The sequence below is a fragment of the Eschrichtius robustus genome, chromosome 5 (assembly GCF_028021215.1).
Source record: "Eschrichtius robustus isolate mEscRob2 chromosome 5, mEscRob2.pri, whole genome shotgun sequence".
Lineage (NCBI taxonomy): Eukaryota > Metazoa > Chordata > Mammalia > Artiodactyla > Eschrichtiidae > Eschrichtius > Eschrichtius robustus.
In genome coordinates this window covers 39,732,423-39,744,693 of record NC_090828.1, presented here as the reverse complement: position 1 = coordinate 39,744,693, position 12,271 = coordinate 39,732,423, and the positions used below count along the sequence as shown (strand labels likewise).

The 12,271-nt window shown below is 37.8% G+C and overlaps 1 protein-coding gene across 5 annotated transcripts in view; it reads left to right on the top strand.

The window, feature by feature from the left end:
• Positions 1-12,271, top strand: part of SLC39A10 (solute carrier family 39 member 10) — a 99,037-nt gene that overhangs the window by 38,050 nt on the left and 48,716 nt on the right. Inside the window, exon 1 of one of the 5 annotated variants that reach the window (XM_068544754.1) lies at positions 7,083-7,236. The exons of the other annotated variants lie outside the window; for them this stretch is intronic. The gene's annotated coding sequence lies outside the window, so the exon portion shown is untranslated. Of the gene's footprint in view, positions 1-7,082; positions 7,237-12,271 lie in introns of those variants that run through there. 5 annotated transcript variants of the gene reach the window in all.

Below are 12,271 nucleotides of genomic sequence, written 5' to 3'. Positions count from 1 at the left end.
TTGCTTTTTTTTCAAAGAAGAAAATATATATTAAATATAGGGAGAAAAAACTTCTTAAATTTAGAAGTCATAAAGAAATTGCAGAAGATGTTCATGGGTTTCAGTGCATGTACGTGAAAACGTCTGTACGTGAAAGGGAAAACATTGTAATCAAAGTAAAAAGGCATTAGACAGAATTGAAGATGTTTTCTGCGGAAAATATGACCAAGCAATGTTATGTAAAAGCTCATGTATGTTTATAAAAATATTGACACACCAGGAATAATTTGAAAATATAAATAAGAATAAGGTAATTTTACCTGTTCCAAAATTAATAATACCAACTACTAATGAGAATACTATGATCGTACTGCTGGTGGCAGTATAACCAAACTTAATTTCTCTAGAAAACAGTTTGGAAGTATGTAACAAGACCTGAAAAGTATTCAAACTTTTGTGGTCTTTCCCCACATCTTGGACTTATCCAAGCCAGTAACTAAAAATAATAGCACAAATTGAAATTAAAATGATTACATATTGTGATTAAAACCCTGTAAACAAATGCTTGTGAAAATCTTGAAACTGTAATTCATTCTTTTCCACATGTGACATTATGTGATTTTGTTCAACAGAAACTTTTTTTAAGATTTATAATTGCTGACTTTTATTTTTAGTGTTTTCAAAGTTATGCATGAATATAGTTTAAAGAATTAAATAGTTCTGTGAAGTTTTTAGGGAAAAGAAAAATCAGTCTCCTGCCTGGCTTCTTTTACGTTCTGCCTAGAGAGATAAGGAACTCCTTTAGTTTCTTTAATTATTTTGCTTTTCACTGCCATGTCTCCAACATGTTCATAACTTGCTGATTTTCAGTTTTAGTCATTGTCTGCTTCGGATTTAGCACTCTTTCCATCTCTCCATGTACTCATTTCCTATACCTCAGTTTTTCAGTGCAATTGTATTGAATAATTTTGGTTTAGAACAGTATTTAGTGTTATATTTTTATGACTGTGAATGTTATTTACAATTGAGTCATTGTAATAAACTGTTACTTTTCCTGCACAACTTTTTTTCCCCCCCTCTGGCATTAATAATTTTTTTTTCTTTTTCAATGTATCTGTATATTACAAAATCTACTGCAGTCTGTGTATCTGAGTGTGATTCTATCAAGAAAGAGAATGTGCCTTAAGAAGACTATGTTTATATAATTTATGTCGTTTTCATTATGTTGGACAAAGTTGAACTTGATAATAAAGATGGATTGATACTTGATAATGAATTGGTTGTTTGCTAGTAAAAATTAAGTAGCTTTGACACTTGAACTATACTTTTGTAAGATTCTGCTAAATGGCAGAAATGAATCATTTAACTTTGTTCAAATAACTGTACAGACAGCTAAAATTGAACAGATAGGAAGCTTCCCTGGTGGGGAGAAGTAGTCTGTGTTGTCAGCAGCATCAAGAAACTGTTACTGTTATGAAAATATTGCCCTGGGGACTTCCCTGGTGGTCCAGTGGTTAAGACTCCAAGCTTCCAATGCAAGGGGCGCGGGTTCCACCCATGGTCAGGGAGCTAAGATCCCACATGCCGTGCTGTGTGCCCAAAAACAAAAAAAAATATTGCCCTGGACATTCTGTGATTTTTTTTTTTTTTTTTTTCCTAACCTAATGGAAAGGAGAGATCAAGCTGGCAGTGCTTATGAATGGCAAGCGGGTACAAAATCAGGGTCGTGTAACAGTGACAAGATGCTGAAAAAGGAAAACAAAGGAAGAGTGAAGATGAATGGAGTAATAAAGATTTAAGGCAGTGGCAGTAACTATTCTTAGAATGAAGGCAACTGAGGGGTGACGGGTTGAAAGAGAATACAGCTCTGCAAGTTGAAGGGAGAAGGCATGTGTGTCTAATTCAGGTCCTAAGGTTAGTGCTCTGTCTTTAAGTCCTCTTTGTGATTACATGTTGTGTAGGTTTACATGCATTTGTAGTGGAAAGAGGTTGAAGCTTATTTATTGAAAGGGTAACTAAAATTACAAACATTTTAGTAGCTTCAAAAGACCTCACAATATTTTGTGACTGATAAAAGTATCCCACCTCATGCATTTACTAATCTCAGATGTTCTTTGTATTCACAAGCAGCAAAACAGACACAGGAATATCATACGTGGCTTTCTACATTATAGTTCCAGACTCCTTGTAATGAAAGCTTGAAAAGCAGAGACTTCAGATAATTTTTTTTTTGAATTTTATTTATTTTTTTATACAGCAGGTTCTTATTATCCATTTTATACATATTAGTGTACATATGTCAATCCAAATCTCCCAATTCATCCCACCACCACCCCCACCCCCCTGCCGCTTTCCATACGTTTGTTCTCTACATCTGTGTCTCTATTTCTGCCCTGCAAACCGGTTCGTCTGTACCATTTTTCTAGGCTCCACATATATGCATTAATACACGATATTTGTTTTTCTGACTTATTTCACTCTGTATGACAGTCTCTAGATCCATCCACATCTCTGCAAATGACCCAATTTTGTTCCTTTTTATGGCTGAGTAATATTCCATTGTATATATGTACCACATCTTCTTTATCCATTCATCTGTCAATGGGCATTTAGGTTGCTTCCGTGACCTGGCTGTTGTAAATAGTGCTGCAGTGAACATTGGGGTGCATGTGTCTTTTTGAATTATGGTTTTCTCTGGGTATATGCCCAGTAGTGGGATAGCTGGGTCATATGGTAATTCTATTTTTAGTTTTTTAAGGAACCTCCATACTGTTCTCCATAGTGTCTGTATCAATTTACATTCCCACCAACAGTGCAAGAGGGTTCCCTTTTCTCCACACCCTCTCCAGCATTTGTTGTTTGTAGATTTTCTGATGATGCCCATTCTAACTGGTGTGAGGTGATACCTCATTGTAGTTTTGATTTGCATTTCTCTAATAATTAGTGATGTTGAGCATCTTTTCATGTGCTTCTTGGCCATCTGTATGTCTTCTTTGGAGAAATGTCTATTTAGGTCTTCTGCCCATTTTTGGTTTGCGTTGTTTGTTTTTTTTAATATTGAGCTGCATGAGCTGTTTATATATTTTGGAGATTAATCCTTTGTTGATTCATTTGCAAATATTTTCTTCCATTCTGAGGGTTGTCTTTTTGTCTTGTTTGTAGTTTCCTTTGCTTGGCCAAAGCTTTTAAGTTTCATTCACAGTTTCAATTTCAGTGCTTGTGACTGGTCTGTTTATATTTTCTGTTTCTTCATGGTTCAGTCTTGGGAGGTTGTGCTTTTTTAAGAATTTGTCCATTTCTTCCAGGTTGTCCATTTTATTGGGATATAGTTGCTTGTAGTACTCTCTCATGATCCTTTGTTTTTCTGCAGTGTCCGTTGTTACTTCTCCTTTTTCATTTCTAATTCTATTGATTTCAGTCTTCTCCCTTTTTTTCTTAATGAGTCTGGCTAGTGGTTTATCAATTTTGTTTGTCCTCTTAAAGAACCAGCTTTTAGTTTTATTGATCTTAGCTATTGTTTCCTTCATTTCTTTTTCATTTATTTCTGATCTGATCTTTATGATTTCTTTCCTTCTGCTAACTTTGGGGTTTTTTTGTTTTTCTTTTTCTAATTGCTTTAGGTGTAAGGTTAGGTTGTTTATTTGAGATGTTTCTTGTTTCTTGAGGTAGGATTCTAGTGCTATAAACTTCCCTCTTAGAACTGCTTTTGCTGCATCCCATAGGTTTTGGGTCGTCGTGTTTTCATTGTCATTTGTTTCTAGGTATTTTTTGATTTCCTCTATGATTTCTTCAGTGATCTCTTTGTTATTGTTTAGCCTCTATGTGTCTGTACTTTTTACAGGCCTTTTCCTGTAATTCATATCTATTCTCATAGCATTGTGGTCAGAAAAGATACTTGATATGATTTCAATTTTCTTAAATTTACCAAGGCTTGATATGTGACCCAAGATATGATCTATACTGGAGAATGTTCCATGAGCACTTGAGAAGAAAGTGTATTCTGTTGTTTTTGGATGGAATGTCCTATAGATCAATTAAGTCCATCTTGTTTAATGTATCATTTAAAGCTTGTGTTTCCTTATTTATTTTCATTTTGGACGATCTGTCCATTGGTGAAAGTGGGGTGTTCAAGTCCCCTACTATGATTGTGTTACTGTCGATTTCCCCTTTTATGGCTATTAGCATTTGCTTTAAGTGTTGAGGTGCTCCTATGTTGGGTGCATAAATATTTACAGTTATTATATCTTATTCTTGGATTGATCATTATGTAGTGTCCTTTGTCTCTTGGAATAGTCTTTATTTTAAAGTCTATTTTGTCTGATATGAGAATTGCTACTCCAGCTTTCTTTTGATTTCCATTTGCATGGAATATCTTTTTCCATCCCCTCACTTTCAGTCTGTATGTGTCCCTAGGTCTGAAGTGGGTCTCTTGTAGACAGCATATATACGGGTCTTGTTTTTGTATCCATTCAGCCAGTCTATGTCTTTTGGTTGGAGCATTTAATCCATTTACATTTAAGGTAGTTATTGATACGTGTGTTCCTATTACCATTTTCTTAATTGTTTTGGGTTTGTTATTGTAGGTCTTTTCCTTGTCTTGTGTTTCCTGCCTAGAGAAATTCCTTAAGGATTTGTTGTAAAGCTGGTTTGGTGGTGTTGAATTTCTCTTAGTATTTGCTTGTCTGTAAAGGTTTTAATTTCTCCATCGAATCTGAATGAGATCCTTGCTGGGTAGAGTAATGGTTGTAGGTTTTTCTCTTTCATCACTTTAAATATGTCCTGCCACTCCTTTCTGGCTTGCAGAGTTTCTGCTGAGAGATCAGCTGTTAACCTTATTGGGATTCCCTTGTATGTTATTTGTTGCTTTTCCCTTGCTGCTTTTAATATTTTTTCTTTGTATTTAATTTTTGATAGTTTGATTAATACTTGTCTTGGCATGTTTCTCCTTGGATTTATCCTGTATGGGAGTCTCTGTGCTTTCTGGCCTTGATTGACTATTTCCTTTCTCATTTTAGGGAAGTTTTCAACTATAATCTCTTCAAATATTTTCTCAGTCCCTTTCTTTTTCTCTTCTTCTTCTGGGACCCCTATAATTCGAATGTTGGTGCGTTTAATGTTGTCCCAGACGTCTCTGAGACTGTCCTCAATTCTTTTCATTCTTTTTTCTTTGTTCTGCTCTGCAGTAGTTATTTCCACTATTTTATCTTTCAGGTCATTAATCCATTCTTCTGCCTCAGTTATTCTGCTATTGATTCCTTGTAGAGAATTTTTCATTTCATTTATTGTGTTGTTTATCATTGTTTGCTCTTTAGTTCTTCTAGGTTCTTGTTAAACGTTTCTTTTATTTTCTCCATTCTGTTTCTAAGATTTTGGATCATCTTTACTATCATGACTCTGAATTCTTTTTCAGGTAGACTCCCTATTTTCTCTTTGTTTGTTTTGCCTGGTGGATTTTTGCCTTGCTCCTTCATCTGCTGTGTATTTCTCTGTCTTCTCATTTTGCTTAACTTACTGTGTTTGGGGTCTCCTTTTCGCAGGCTGCAGGTTCATAGTTCCCATTGTTTTTGGTGTTGGCCCCCAGTGGGTAAGGTTGGTTTAGTGGGTTGTGTAGGCTTCCTGGTGGAGGGGACTGATGCCTGTGTTCTGGTGGATGAGGCTGGATCTTGTCTTTCTGGTGGGCAGAACTGCGTCTGGTGGTGTGTTTTGGGGTGTCTGTGAACTTATTATGATAAGGCACCCTGTCTGCTAATGGGTGGGGTTGTGTTCTTGTCTTGCTAGTTGTTTGGCATAGGATGTCCAGCACTGTAACTTGCTGGTCGTTGAGTGGAGCTGGGTCTTAGCGTTGAGATGGAGATCTCTGGGAGAGCTTGTGCCATTTGATATTATGTGGGGTTGGGAGGTTTCTGGTGGACCAGTGTCCTGAAGTCGGCTCTCCCATCTCAGAGGCTCAGGCCTGACACCCAGCAAGAGCACCAAGACCCTGTCAGCCACCTGGCTCAGAAGAAAAGGGAGAAAATAAATAAATAAATAAATAAAATAACAAAGTTATTAAAATAAAAAAGTTTTTAAATATATTTAAAAATAAAAAAATTAAAGAGTAAAAAAAAAAAAAACAGGAAGGAAAGAGAGAGCAACCAAACCAAGAAACAAATTCACTGATGATAACAAACGCTAAAAAGTATACTAAAAAAAAAAAAATCGGACAGACAGAACCCTAGGACAAATGGTAAAAGCAAATCTATACAGACAAAATTACCCAAAAAAGCATACACATATACACAACAGGAGAAAAAGGAAAAAAAAATATATATATATAAAGAAAAAAAAGGGAAGAGAGCATCCAAATCAATAAAGAAATCTACCAATGATAATAAGCTCTAAATACTAACCTTAGATAAACATAACACCAGAAACAAATTAGATGCAGAAAGCAAACCCCAAGTCTACAGTTGCTCCCAAAGTCCACCGCCTCAATTTTGGGATGATTCGTTGTCTCTTAAGGTATTCCACAGTTGCAGGGTCCATCAGTTTGATTGTGGAGATCCAATCCTCTGCTCCTGAGGCTGCTGGGAGAGATTTCCCTTTCTCTTCTTTGTTCACACACCTCCTGGGCTTCAGCTTTGGATTTGGCCTCGCCTTTGCGTGTAGGTCACCTGAGGGCGTCTCTTCCAGGCCCAGACAGGATGGGGTTAAAGGAGCAGCTGATTAGGGGGCTCTGGCTCACTCAGGCCAGGGGGAGGGAGGGGTACTGAATTTGGGGCGAGCCTATGGCGGCAGAGTCCGGCGTGACGTTGTAACAGCCTGAGGCCTGACGTGTGTTCTCCTGGGGAAGTTGTCCCTGGATCATGGGACCCTGGGAGTGGCGGGCTGCACAGGCTCCCGGGAGGGGAGGTGTGGATAGTGACCTGTGCTTGCACACAGGCTTCTTGGTGGCTGCAGTAGCAGCCTTAGCGTCTCATGCCTATCTCTGGTGTCCGCGCTGATAGCCACGGCTCGAGCCCGTCTCTCGAGTTCTTTTAGGCTGTGCTCTGAATCCCCTGTCCTCGTGCACCCTGAAACAATGTTCTCTTGCCTCTTAGGCAGTTCCAGACATTTTCCTGGACTCCCTCCCAGCTACCTGTGGCGCACTAGTTCCCTTCAGTCTGTGTTCACGCAGCCAACCTCAGTCCTCTCTCTGAGATCTGACCTCTGAAGCCCGAGCCTCGGCTCCCAGCCACCACCTGCTCCGGTGGGTGAGCAGACAAGCCTCTCAGGCTGGTGAGTGCTGGTCAGCACCGATCCTCTGTGTGGGAATCTGTCCGCTTTGCCCTCTACACCCCTATTGCTGCACTCTCCTCCGTGACTCCAAAGCTTCCCCCCGACCCACCCACCGTCTCCGCCAGTGTGTGGAAGCCTTTCCTCCTCCACAGCTCCCTCCCAGAGGTGCAGGTCCTGTCCCTATTCCTTCATCTCTGTTTTTTCTTTTTTCTTTTGCACTACCCAGGTATGTGGGGAGTTTCTTGCCTTTTGGGAAGTCTGAGGTCTTCTGCCAGGTTCCATAGGTGTTCTGTAGGAGCTGTTCCACATGTAGATGTATTTTTGATGTATTTGTGGGGAGGAAGGTGATCACATCTTACTCCTCTGCCATCTTGAAGCTATCCCCCTAATTTCTTTCTTTTACATGTAGCTGTCCAGTTTTCCCAACACCACTTATTGAAGAGGCTGTCTTTTCTCCATTGTATGTTTTTGCCTTCTTTGTCGTAAATTAGGTGCCCATATGTGTGTGGGTGTATCTCTGGGCATTCTATCCTGTACCATTGATCTATATTTCTGTTTTTGTGCCAGTACCATTACTGTCTTGAATACTGTAGCTTTATGGTATAGTTTGAAGTTGGGTAGCCTGATTCCTTCATTTTTCTTTCTTAAGATTGCTTTGGCTATTCGGGGTCTATTGTGTTTCTGTTTGTTCTAATTCTGTGAAGAATACCATTGGTAGTTTGATAGGGATTGCATTGAATCTGTAGATTGCTTTGGGTAGTATAGTCATTTTCATAATATTGATTTTTCCAATTCAAGAACATGGTATATTTCTCCATCTGTTTTTGTCAGCTTTGATTTCTTTCATGAGTGTTTTATAGTTTTCTGAGTACAGGTCTTTCACCTCCTTAGGCAGGTTTATTCCTAGGTATCTTATTCTTTTTGTTGCAGTGGTAAATGGGAATGTTTCCTTAATTTCTCTTTCTGATTTTTCATTGTTAGTGTATAGGAATGCCAGATTTCTTTGCATTAATTTTGGATCCTGCAACCTTACCAAATGCATTGATTAGTTCTAGTAGTTTTCTGGTGGCATCTTTAGGATTTTCTCTGTATAGTATCATGTCATTGGCAAACAGTGACAGTTTTACCTTTTCTTTTCCAATTTGTATTACTTTTATTTCTTTTTTTTCTCTGATTGCTGTGGCTAGGACTTCCAAAAGTATGTTGAATAAGAGTGGTGAGAGTGGACATCCTTGTCTCGTTCCTGATCTTAGAGGAAATGCTTTCAGTTTTTCACCATTGAGAATGATGTTTGCTGTGGGTTTGTCATATATGGCCTTTATTATGTTGAGGTAGGTTCCCTCTATGCCCACTTTCTGGAGAGTTTTTATCAGAAATGGGTGTTGAATTTTGTCAAAAGCTTTTTCTGCATCTATTGAGATGATCATATGGTTTTTATTCTTCAATTTGTTAATATGGTGTATCACATTGATTGATTTGCGTATATTGAAGAATCCTTGCATCCCTGGGATAAATCCCACTTGATCGTGGTGTATGATCCTTTTAATGTGTTGTTCTGTTTGCTAGTATTTTGTTGAGGATTTTTGCATCTATATTCATCAGTGATATTGGTCTGTAATTTTCTTTTTTTGTAGTGTCTTTGTCTGGTTTTGGTATCAGGGTGATGGTGGCCTCATAGAATGAGTTTGGGAGTGTTCCTTCCTCTGCAATTTTTCGGAAGAGTTTGAGAAGGATGGGTGTTAGCTCTTCTCCACATGTTTGATAGAATTCACCTGTGAAGCCATCTGGTCCTGGACTTTTGTTTGTTGGAAGATTTTTAATCACAGTTTCAATTTCATTACTTGTGATTGGTCTGTTCATATTTTCTGTTTCTTCCTGGTTCAGTCTTGGAAGGTTATACCTTTCTAAGAATTTGTCCATTTCTTCCAGGTTGTCCATTTTATTGGCATAAAGTTGCTTGTAGTAGTCTCTTAGGGTGCTTTGTATTTCTGCGGTGTCTGTTGTAACTTCTCCTTTTTCATTTCTGATTTTATTGATTTGAGTCCTCTCCCTCCTTTTCTTGATGAGTCTGGCTAATGGCTTATCAATTTTGTTTATCTTCTCAAAGAACCAACTTTTAGTTTTATTGATCTTTGCTATTGTTTTCTTTGTTTCTATTTCATTTATTTCTGCTCTGATCTTTATGATTTCTTTCCTTCTGCTAACTTTGGGTTTTGTTTGTTCTTCTTTCTCTAGTTTCTTTAGGTGTAAGGTTAGATTGTTTACTTGAGATTTTTCTTGTTTCTTTAGGTAGGCTTGTATAGCTATAAACTTCCCTCTTAGAACTGCTTTTGCTGCATCCCATAGGTTTTGGGTTGTCGTGTTTTCATTGTCATTTGTCTCTAGGTATTTTTTGATTTCTTCAGTGATCTCTTGGTTATTTAGTAACGTATTGTTTAGCCTCCATGTGTTTGTCTTTTTTACATTTTTTTCCCTGTAATTCATTTCTAATCTCATAGCGTTGTGGTCAGAAAAGATGCTTGATATGATTTCAATTTTCTTAAATTTACTGAGGCTTGATTTGTGACCCAAGATGTGATCTATCCTGGAGAATGTTCCGTGCGCACTTGAGAAGAACGTGTAATCTGCTGTTTTTGGATGGAATGTCCTATATATATCAATTAAATCTATCTGGTCTATTGTGTCATTTAAAGCTTGTGTTTCCTTATTTATTTTCATTTTGGATGATCTGTCCATTGGTGTAAATGAGGTGTTAAAGTCCCCCACTATTATTGTGTTACTGTCGATTTCCTCTTTTATAGCTGTTAGCAGTTGCCTTATGTATTGGGGTGCTCCTATGTTGGGTGCATATATATTTATAATTGTTATATCTTCTTCTTGGATTGATCCCTTGATCATTATGTAGTGTCCTTCCTTGTCTCTTGTAACATTCTTTATTTTAAAGTCTATTTTATCTGATATGAGTATAGCTACTCCAGCTTTCTTTTGATTTCCATTTGCATGGAATATCTTTTTCCATCCCCTCACTTTCAGTCTGTATGTGTCCCTAGGTCTAAAGTGGGTCTCTTGTAGATAGCATATATATGGGTCTTGTTTTTGTATCCATTCAGCCAGTCTATGTCTTTTGGTTGGGGCATTTAATCCATTCACATTTAAGGTAATTATCGATATGTATGTTCCCATGACCATTTTCTTAATTGTTTTGGGTTTGTTTTTGTAGGTCCTTTTCTTCTCTTGTGTTTCCCACTTAGAGAAGGTCCTTTAGCATTTGTTGTAGAGCTGGTTTGGTGGTGCTGAATTCTCTTAGCTTTTGCTTGTCTGTAAAGCTTTTGATTTCTCCATCAAATCTAAATGAGATCCTTGCCAGGTAGAGTAATCTTGGTTGTAGGTTCTTCCCTTTCATCACTTTAAGTATATCATGCCACTCCCTTCTGGCTTGCAGAGTTTCTGCTGAGAAATCAGCTGTTAACCTTATGGGAGTTCCCTTGTATGTTATTTGTCATTTTTCCCTTGCTGCTTTCAATAATTTTTCTTTGTGTTCAATTTTTGCCACTTTGATTACTATGTGTCTCGGCATGTTTCTCCTTGGGTTTATTCTGTATGGGACTCTCTGCACTTCCTGGACTTGGGTGGCTATTTCCTTTCCCATGTTAGGGAAGTTTTCGACTATAATCTCTTCAAATATTTTCTCTGGTCCTTTCTCTCTCTCTTCTCCTTCTGGGACCCCTATAACGCGAATGTTGTTTCGTTTAATGTTGTCCCAGAGGTCTCTTAGGCTGTCTTCATTTCTTTTCATTCCTTTTTCTTTAGTCTGTTCCGCAGCAGTGAATTCCACCATTCTGTCTTCCAAGTCACTTATCCGTTCTTCTGCCTCAGTTATTCTGCTATTGATTCCTTCTAGTGTAGTTTTCATTTCAGTTATTGTATTGGTCATCTCTGTTTGTTTGTTCTTTAATTCTTCTAGGTCTTTGTTAATCATTTCTTGCATCTTCTCAATCTTTGCCTCCATTCTTATTCCGAGGTCCTGGATCATTTTCACTATCATTATTCTGAATTCTTTTTCTGGAAGGTTGCCTATCTCCACTTCATTTAGTTGTTTTTCTGGGGTTTTTTCTTGTTCCTTCATCTGGTACATAGCCCTCTGCCTTTTCATCTTCTCTATCTTTCTGTAACTGTGGTTTTTGGTCCACAGGCTGCAGGATTGTAGTTTTTCTTGCTTCTGTTGTCTGCCCTCTGGTGGTTGAGGCTATCTAAGAGGCTCGATGGGAGGCTCTGGTGGTGGGTAGAGCTGACTGTTGCTGTCAGTTTTATTGATCTTTGCTATTGTTTTCTTCATTTCTATTTCATTTATTTCTGCTCTGATCTTTATGATTTCTTCTACTCACTTTGAGTTTTCTTTGTTCTTCTTTCTCTAGCTCTTTTAAGTGTAGTGGTAGATTGCTTATTTGAGATTTTTCTTGTTTTTTGAGGTGAGATTGAATTGCTATAAACTTCCCTCTTAGAACTGGTTTTGCTGTGTGCCATAGGTTTTTGGTTGTCGTGTTTTGATTGTCATTTGTTTCTATGTATTTTTTAATTTCTTCTTTGATTTCTTCAGTGATCTCTTGGTTATTTAGTAACGTACTTTTTGGCCTCCATGTAGTTGGGTTTTTTTACAGTTTTTTCCTGTAATTGATTTCCAGTCTCATAGCTTTGTGGTCAGAAAAGATGCTTGTTACGATTTCAATTTTCTTAAATTTTCCAAGGCTTGATTTGTGACCCAAGATGTGATCTATCCTGGAGAATGTTCCATGTGCACTTGGGAAGAAAGTATATTCTGCCACTTTTGGGTGGAATGTTCTATAAATATCAATTAGATCTATCTGGTCTATTATGTCATTTAAAGCTTGTGTTTCCTTATTTATTTTCTGTTTGGATGATCTGTCTATTGATGTAAGTGGGTTGTTAAAGTCCCTTACTGTTATTGTGTTACTGTCAATTTCTCTTTCGTGGTTGTTAGCATTTGCCTTATGTATTGAGGTGCTCCTATGTTGGG